The sequence below is a fragment of the Martes martes genome (genome assembly GCF_963455335.1).
Source record: "Martes martes genome assembly, chromosome: 3".
Classification (NCBI taxonomy): Eukaryota; Metazoa; Chordata; class Mammalia; order Carnivora; family Mustelidae; genus Martes; species Martes martes.
The window spans coordinates 157002267-157012055 of record NC_137890.1 but is presented as its reverse complement, the minus strand read 5'-3'; the positions used below and the strand labels follow the sequence as shown (position 1 = coordinate 157012055).

General features: G+C 42.4%; 1 protein-coding gene across 1 annotated transcript in view; it reads left to right on the top strand.

The window, feature by feature from the left end:
* The first annotated feature begins 620 nt into the window (after positions 1-620).
* DIS3L2 (DIS3 like 3'-5' exoribonuclease 2) overlaps positions 621-9789 on the top strand; it is a 346542-nt gene continuing 337373 nt past the window's right edge. Inside the window, exon 1 of the mRNA XM_080797894.1 lies at positions 621-659. The gene's annotated coding sequence lies outside the window, so the exon portion shown is untranslated. The remainder of the gene's footprint in view (positions 660-9789) is intronic.

Genomic DNA, 9789 nt, shown 5'->3' with positions numbered 1-9789 from the left:
AAACATTCCTTCCTACCCTTCTACTTGCTTGAAGTCTCCACCTCCAGCTTTTCCCTCACCCGTGTCTGGGTAGGCCCCACGGCTTTTGCTTAGCCCACCCGGGGAAGCAGCACCCGTCTGCCTGCCCATCAGTCAGTGCATTTCTGAGGGCAGGAACCATGCCTCGATCGCCCCTTCCGCCTCTCCAGGGCCAGCCCTGCCCCGAGACTTCCGCAGGTGTCCCAAACCGAGTGTCTAGTAAATGAAAGAAGGAGTAAAACCCCGTCGCGCGAAAGCACCGGCGTGGCTACAACAGGGGGACTAGAAGCCGGGCGAGAGCCCGGGCTGGGCGGGCTCCGGAGCGGGCGGCTGAGGCGGTCGGGGTCGGGCAGGAAGGCTTCTTAGAAGTGGCCTCGCCGGAGCCACCGGCTACAGCCCATCGCCCCCGCGAGGCGAGGCGAGAGAAGTCGCGCTGGCCCTTCGCCAGCCCCGGCCAGCCGCCGCACACCCCTACAGCCGAACCACCGCAGACCCCCGCCTCCGCGGCGCTCTGGCTGCGCGCGGCGCTCTTGGCCCCGTCCGGCCACCGTTGCTCTCTAGCCTGCCGCGCCCCTGACCCGGAAGAGCATTCTCCTTAGCAACTGCGGGACCGCCGCGGCGCCAGCCTCCCGGGAGCAACGGTGAGGCCTCCCAGCCCCCGTCCCGCGCGCCTCACCTCGACCCCTTCCGTGGACCCGCCCCGGGTCTGGCCTGCGGGCTCTCCTACGTCCTTAGCTGGGCACCTGAGACAGCGGCCGGGGGCGAGCGCCCTCTTTCTCCGGCGTCGTTGCCCTGCTTCGCCGTCGCCCCTGCCACCACGAGCCCCCAGCTCTCGGCCGACCCGGCCTGGCAGGCTCGGCTCCTCACGCCCGGCCCCGCCGGCCCCTCCCTTGCAGCCCCCTTTGGGGCGCGGATAGGAAAACCAGAATTAAACAGAGCCTGTTGCTGTAGAGAGGATGATTCCAGAGGCTCGGGTCACCTGTGGGCGCGTTGTCCTGGGTCCTGATACAGATATTTGGGACTAGCAGGGATGGAGCGTTTGAGGAGCCTTGAACGGCAGCCACTTAACTAGAATACTTGATATTTGCCTGCTGCTTTGGGCTTTCCAAAGTGATGTATTTTATCTGCTTTTTTGATCGTGGAGACTCATGTAATTGGACATTTTAAACTGATCCTTTTCCGGAGATTATGTTTTCTGGTTTTTAGGGATGTGCGGTTAGTATTAAATGTAGCTTAGATTTTGTGTCTTCCAGTTTTCTACAGAAGGAACTCTCCCTGGAACTGATTAAGTTGGGGAATATGTCAAGTGAAATTTGCTACGTTGAAGAAAGTAGGGGCAGGTGTTGTTACTATCTCTGACTTAATTTGAAAACCTCCCTTGATTGAGTTTGTAGGTGTGGTACTAAGAAAACTCTAAACCTTGTTTGAACATTGTTGGATAACGACTTTATATTTAAGCTAATGATGGAGCTAAAACTGAGGCATATGAAAAACTTTCAGAAATGACCTTTGCAACAATTTCTATACCAAAATCCATTATTCAACACAGTATAATTTCATATCACTTCAGTAAGTATTTAATAAGCACCTAGAGTGTTAGACTATGTGAAAGGATATAAAATATGAGTGTCTAAATTAAATTATTGGGAAAACTATAAAGCGGCGTTTGTTTAATTGCAAAATCAGAGGGAGGAGAGATCACTGTGGGCTGGAGTTTTCTGTGTTATGTTTATAGATTATATCTCTAAAGTATAGATACAGTTTATATTTGTATTGGAGGGGACAGGGAATCCTAAATAGTTTCTATGTTCTTAAGGGTTTTGGGAAATAGTTCGAAGTGACATTTTGTAGTTTCTGTTTAAAGCTCTACGGTTACTTGATTGCAGTATCCGTTTCTTTCACTCTTAGTACACATCTGGCATTTTTCCTTTTTGAGATCTAAATGGATATGGCTTATATATAGTAGGGGGCTTTGCCACTTAAGAGATTCATTCCTTTGCTTCTGTAATGGTCTTTTATATGAGTCATCACAGTTTTCAGTAGAGTTAGTTACTGGGTCATATATACTTAAGAGTCTTGTGAAATGTTGCTCTTTATTCATTTGACAGGTATTTCCAGAGGGCCCCCTATGTAGCAGGCATTGTAGCAAGAAATACCAAAACAAGTTGCCCAGCAAGTAGTAATTCTGCTTTATCTATCCTGTGTGTGTATTTGTGTATTTTACTTAACAGCCTTTGATGCTCAGTGTTTGCCTAGGGACATAGAACGGCCAGAGAAGTGTATTTTGTTATTTTTCTTAAGAGTTGAATAGGGGTTTTAGGCTTAATTGCTTTGGATGTCCTCTAAAGATTCATTAAAGAAACCTCTTAGGATGTTTCATTGCCTTCTTATGGGTTTAATGCCCATTTATTCACTTGTTCAACAAATATTTGAGTGCTTATTGGGTACACTGTGTTGGGCCTTGAAAATGGGGGGCAGTGAATGCATCTGTGGCCCCTGTCTTCAGATGATACCAAATAATCACATGAACGTAAAACTGCAACAGTGACACTATTTGATTTAGGGAAGTCCCCGGAAAGACATTTGAACTAAGATCTGAAGGCTGTATAGGAAAAGGAAGAGTGTTCCAGTGAGAGTAAACAGCAAGGGCAAAGATGGTATTCATGGGGAGGACTGGGAACTTAGGGTACAGTTCTATGTAGAGAACAATGTTGAAGAATCTGGTGGGAGAGGGGGCTGGAGAGGTGTGCTGGGCCTTGTAAGCAGGTTGAGAAGTTTTCCTTTATTTTTGGACTAAAGAGAAGCCTCTATCCAGTTTTACTTAGATACTTAGGATGGATTACAGATGGGGATGACACAGATTGTGTTTAGTCTGCTTTGTATTACTACCTTTGCTTAGTATTTGTATTGTTGTCTTCCTTCTTTCCTCATATGTGCTCCCTTCAGCTTTATTGTAGTTAGAGAAGTTTCCATGTCCTACCAGTGAGATGTGTCCACTTTTTTTTTTTTTTTAATTGTGACAAAAGGAATTTTAGGGATTAGTATCAGTACAGATTAGTTGATTTGAAATATTTTTACATCAGTATGACTGCTAGGGCACTAACTTCTGTGACTTTTTTTTTCTTTTTTTAAGATTTGCTTTATTTGAAAGAGTGCACATGGTGGGAAGGAGGGTTAGAGGGGAAGGGAGAGAGAATCTTAAGTAGACTTGGCTGAGTGCGGAGCTAGAGGTGGGGCTTCACCTCAGAACCCAGAGATCACGAACTGAGCTGAAACCAAGAGCTGGGTGTTTAACCAGCTGTGCCACCGAGGTCTCCCTGTGATTGTTTCTTTTTAATTGTAGTAATAAAAACGCATGATATAAAAGTTACCCTCTTAACCATTTTTAAATGTTCAGTTCAGTGATGTTAACCATATTTACACTAGGACTTTTTTATCTTGCAAAACTAAAACTCTGGACCCATTGAACAACTCCTTGTTTCTATCCCTTCCCCTACCCCCCTACCCTGCTAGGTTCTGGGGCATTTGAGTTTTATTGCTGTAAATGTTTTTTAAGAATCATATTTGTATCACATTCTATAGTACTCATTTCAGAATGCCTTCAGACCATTTGATTTTGGGTATTGGGCTGGAAATGATTTTGAGTATTGGGCTGGAAATGATTTTGAGATGGCTTAATATTTTTTTAATTTATTTTTTATTTTTTATTAACATATAATGTATTATTAGCCCCAGGGGTACAGATCTGTGAATGGCCAGGTTTACACTTCACAGCACTCACCATAGCACATACCCTCCCCAATGTCCATAAGCCTACCACCCTCTCCCTACCCCCCTCCCCCTGGCAACCCTCAGTTTGTTTTGTGAGATTAAGAGTCTCTTATGGTTTGTCTCCCTCCTGATCCCATCTTGTTTCATTTATCTTTTCCCACCCCCCCCAGACCCCCCACATTGCATCTCCCCTTCCTCATATCAGGGAGATCATATGATAGTTGTCTTTCTCTGATTGACTTATTTCGCTAAGCATAATACCCTCTAGTTGAGATGGCTTAATATTTTTAAGTACAAAAAAGTAGAACAGAGCATTTCTTTTGGGTTGGGGAGATTTGTAAATTTTTATTTATTTAAAAGGTTTTGTTTTTATTTATTTCACAGAGACCACAAGTAGGCAGAGAGGCAGGCAGAGAGAGAGGAGGAAGCAGGCTCCCACTGAGCGGAGAGCCCTATGTGGGGCTGGATCCCAAGACCCTGGGATTATGACCCGAGCCAAAGGCAGAGGCTTTAACCCACTGAACCACCCAGGCCCCCCGATTTGCAGTTTCCCAATTTATCCTAGGCTTGGGATTTCTGTAGTGTTGCAGAACTAACCTTATAGAATCCAGTTTTTAGAATGTCCTTCGAAATTTCAAAAATTTTTTTCGTTTTATATGGGGAGTTGCTATGGGAAGTAAAGTTCATTTTCATTCAAATACTACTGAGCACTTGCGCAAGTCAGACTGTGAGTGGGCCTGGCTGGAATGGTTCCATAGATCCCCCTGAGGTCCTGCCATCTCTGCCATTACTGTCGATGTAAGGGAGACAGCCAGAGTTCTTGTTGTCTTTATTAGCTGGAGGATGGTGGAGCTGCATGAGATGATGCTTTGTGTCACATTATGGGACAGAGAAGGATTTGACAAGGATTTTTCAGATAGCATTTTATTTGGAGCCGTAGCAGGAACTTGATGCCCCAGAGTTATAATTATGCAATTAACTCTCACATTGAGGCTAGAAGTGGTCTGGTTTAGTCAACGGTTAGTCCAGAGAAACTTATTTTTCTAGTTTCTTTTTTATTGTGGTAAAATTTATCATCTTAACCATTTTTAAGAAAATATTTTATTTATTTATTTGACAGACAGAGATCACAAGCAGGCAGAGGGGCAGGCAGGGGGGCGGGGAAGCAGGCCCCCTGCCAAGCAGGGAGTCTGATGCGGGGCTCGATCCCAGGACCCTGGGATCATGACCTGAGCTGAAGGCAGAGGCTTTAACCCACTGAGCCACCCAGGCGCCCCTCCATCTTAACCATTTTTAAGTGTATGGTTCAGTGTATTGAATACATTCATAATGTGCAGACATTACCACCATCCATCTCCTTTACTATTTTCCATCTTTTTTTTTTTTTTTAAGATTTTATTTGACAGAGAGAGAGAGAGAGAGAGCGCAAGAGAGCACAAGCTGGGGGAGCTGCAGAGGGAGAGGGAGAAGCAGACTCCCGGCTGAGCAGGGAGCTTGATGCAGGGCTTGACCCTAGGACCCTGGGATCATGACCTGAACCGACGCGTAACTGACTGAGCCACCCAGGCACCCAACAATCAACTACTTTTAATTCCTTTCTTACATCCTAATACAGCTGCCTCTGAGATGCATTAATGTCAGCAGACAAGAGACAGTGTTCACACTGGCAGGGAAGGCCTTTAATGGGCACAAAGTACAGTGAAAATGTCACTGATGACACCTGGGGCTGGTAAGGGCTGATGGAGGTACCTTGCCTTAGAAAATGCCTTTTAAATAGAAAGTAAGGAAGAGAATGGGGTTTATTATTTGCGGAGCCCTCTCCCCTCCTCTGTGTCAAATAATTATGTCAAATAAATGTCATTTAATAGCAGTTGTTGTCCAATGAGAAAGACATTTTGACTCTTGTACTGTTAAGAAAATTGAGGCTCAGGGAGTACGTGTTAGGACCAAAGTATGCACCCAGGTCTGTTTGATTCCAGAGCCCATATTCCTTCCCCAGCACTGCATCATGCTACTTCTCTAAATCAGGTTCTGACGTCTGCATAAATGCTGAGCATGAGGATATCAACATAAATCCTATAGGGACTATAAAGAAAAGGGCAAGTAATGAAGTAGGCTGATACAGTAGGAAGTTTAAAAAAATCTTTAAAATGAAGGAAAATATTATTTGTGTATCTGGTAGCCTGGAGAGCTTGGGTACCCAAATCGGGGGGAGGCAGAAAATCCTATGATGCTAACTGAGGAGCTCTGCTCTTTAGGTTCCCTTACTGAAACTGGATTGTTTCTAACTCTGATTAGGCTTTGATGAGGCAGAGAGGTGTGTAGTGATTGTATAGGTGCTGAGGGATTCGGAGAAAGGCCCCAGACATTTCTCTGTAACTTCTCATTCAGAGAGCCCTTCTCCACATGGGAAACAGTTGCTTCTTTCTCTTTGTCCTGTTCAGCTTTGGTCTGGTCCGTTTTAAAGGATTGACTATGAAACTCTAGCAGCAGTTATGATACCAGGGAGGAGATGATAGTGCATTGTTATTTTTGTTTAATCCTACATAAAATAAGAGCAACAATTGACATGGTTTGTTACTCTTTTTAGTTATTTTAAGTTTTTTTTTTTTAGTTATTTTAAGTTTTTTAAATGAAAAAATATTTGAGTTGTTCAGAGCTCTTTTCCTCAAGTAAAACATTTGTTTTCTTTATGATTTACTGAATTTGGTCCTTTAAATCACTCTTTCTTAATGGTTTGGAAGTAAGGATGCCCTCTAAATTTTATGACTAAAATGCACGGTATTAACAGGGAATAATTTTACAGGAATGAATTAGGGCCCAGTTTGTATTTGGAGGATTATTAATTACTGGTTAAGACTATATTTTTTTTAAAAGCTGATGTACTGAGGAATAGTTAACATATACGATCTGTATGAATTTAAGGTGTACAGTTAAGTTTTTTTTTTTTTTAAGATTTTATTTATTTATTTGACAGACAGAGATCACAAGTAGGCAGAGAGGCAGGCAGAGAGAGAGGAAGAGAAGCAGGCCTCCTGCTGAGCAGAGAGCCTGTTGCGGGGCTCCATCCCAGGGCCCTGGGATCATGACCTGAGCCGAAAGCAGAGGCTTTAACCCACTGAGCCACCCAGGCGCCCCTTAAGGTGTACAGTTAAGTTAAAAAAATTTTTTTAAAGCTTTTTATGTGTACTCTACACACACCATGGGACTTAAACTCATAACCCTGAGATCAAGCGTTGCATGTTCCGTTGACTGAGACCCGGTTTGTTATGTTTTGCCATGTGTATGAATTCATCATCACAAACAAGACTGTGAATATATCCATCACCCCCAAAGCTTTCCTTATATCCCTGGCTCCTTGGCCCCCATCCCAGATAACCACTGATCTCTCTGTCAATATATGTTAATTTTCACTTACTAGAATTTTATGTAAATGAAATCATACAGCATGTAGTTATGCTTCTTTGACTCAGCATAAGTATTTTGAGATTCATTTGTGTTTTTTAGTGCATCAGTAGTTGATTTCTCTTCGATGCTAGTAGTATTCCTTTGTATGGGTGTTTCACAGTTTACTAAATCGTTCACTTATTGATGGACATATTGGTTGTTTCCAGTTTTTAACTGGTAACAAAGAAAGCTGCTATGAAAATTTGTGTACAAGTCTGTGTGGATGTATACTTTCATTTCTCTTTATATGGTATGCTTAACTTTGAAAGAAACTGTCAGAGTTTTCCAAATACTATTTAGTATTCCCACTGGCAGTGTATAAGAGGTCCAGTTTTTCCACATCCTTGTCAACACTTGTTATGGTCAGTCTTTTTAACTTCAGACATTCTAATAGATATGTAGTGATGTCTCGTGGTGGTCTTGATTTGTCTCTCTCTAATGACTTGTGATGCTGAGTATCTTTTTGTGAAGTTATTTGTTATCCATAGCGTCTTTGGTGAAGTGGCTAAATTTTTTGTCCTTTTTTGTTTTGTTTTGTTTTGTTTTTAAAGATTTTATTTATTTGACACAGAGAGGAGATCACAAGTAGGCAGAGAGGCAGGCAGAAAGAGAGGGGGAAGCAGGCTCCTCACGGAGCAGAGAGCCTGACGCGGGGCTCGATCCCAGGATCCTGGGATCATGACCTGAGCCGAAGGCAGAGGCTTAACCCACTGAGCCACCCAGGCGCCCCTTTTTGTCCATTTTTAATTGGGTTCTGTGTTTTTTTATTACTGAGTTTTAAAGTTCTTTATAAATTCTGGATGTTAAGTTCTTTTTCAGCCATAGGATTTGCAGATATTTTTCCTGGTTTCTTTATTCCCTTACTAGTGACTATTGAAGAGCAAAAGCTTTTAATTTTGATAAAGTCCAAATTATAATTTTTTTTCTTTTGTTGATTTTTTTTTGCTTTACCTAAGAAATCTTTTCATAGTTAATATCACTGATATATTCTCTGTTCTAGGAGTTTTTGTTTTAGGTTTTAGATTTAAATCTATGATCCACTTTGAGTTATTTTTAAGTATAGTAAAAGTGTGGTTTAAGGTCAGTTTTTCACCTCTAGAATCCAATTGTTCTAGAATCATTTGTTGAAAAGACTATTTCCTTACTAAATTGCCTTCTGTGTAGGTTGAAAATCTCCTTTTAATGTGCTCTGTTTCTGGACTCTCTTCGGTTTCACTGATCTATTTGGCTTGATCCCAGTACTACATTGATTTGATGACTATAGTTTTATAATAGGGCTTGAAGTGGGGTGGGTCCTTCAGCTTTGCTCTTCTTTTTCCAGATTTTGACTCTTTGAGGTCTTTTTCATTTCTAAATTAATTTTAGAATCAGCTCATCAGCTTTTCCAAAAAGTCTGCTTGAGAATTTGAGATTGTATTGTATCTATAGATCGGTTTGAGGAGAATTACCGCCTTTAAAAAAAAAAATTTATTTATTTATTTATTTATTTTAGAGATAGAGAGCTCGCTCATGCAAGCAAGGGAAGGGGCAGAGGGAGAGAATATCCAAGCAGACTCCCACTGAATTCGGGGTTGGGTGTAGGGCTGGATGTGGGGCTTGATTCCCGTGAGAATCCAGGACCTTGAGACCAGGACCCATGAGATCAGGACCTGAGCCAAAACCAAGAGTCAGACACTTAACTGACTGAGCCACCCAGATGCCCTGAGGTTTTGCAGGTTGTTCTAATGGGGGTGAAGCATTTGAGGAGAGAAGAGTGTATTGCAGTGTGTGGGTTTGGGAGATTTGAGCTTGTGTTTAGCTGAATTGAGTTTGAATATGGAAAGCAGATAGATGACTAGGGAGGTTGGACTGAATTGTGGAGTATTTTTGATGTCTGGCTTTCACACCACGTTTTAATATATCTTGTCTCCAGCTGCTGCATGCCTCTGACACAGGGATGGTGCCTTTTAAAATTTCTTTTCATTACTTGATACAGTCTTGTATATAATTCACAGGTTTATTGATTGATTAATAACATTTTCTTACTATAGTACGCTTGGTGCTACTTTATTACTATTTGTGATTGCATTGTTTATTGTATAAGAAGTCTTAAATCTTGTGTTCATAAAATTCCTTCCAAAGAAGTCAGCATACTTATGCTAATTCATTTACTGATTGTCTCAGCAGTCAGCTTACCATACGCAAAGAGTATCCCACTTCCTCAGGCATCCAGAATCTTGCTTCAACTTAAGGGTCATTGTGTAATCTTGTACTGTTCTAATGAGAGGAGTGCTCAGATGATAGTGTTATGGGTAGAGCCCAGGCCTGGTTCTCTGGGACATTTTACTTCTGGCTGGTGGGGAGGAGTACATGCGTTACTGTCCTTGAACTCACAACTGCCCACTACATGCAGAGTTGGCTCTGACACCACAGGTGCTCAATGAGACTCATATCTTTGTATCTCACTCGGGAGTTCAAGTTTCAACCAGGGTTTCATTGAATTTCAATCAACTAAAAACTAATGAACGAAAAAATGTCTTACTGTTCAAATTGCATCATTCTTGCTGTAGTACT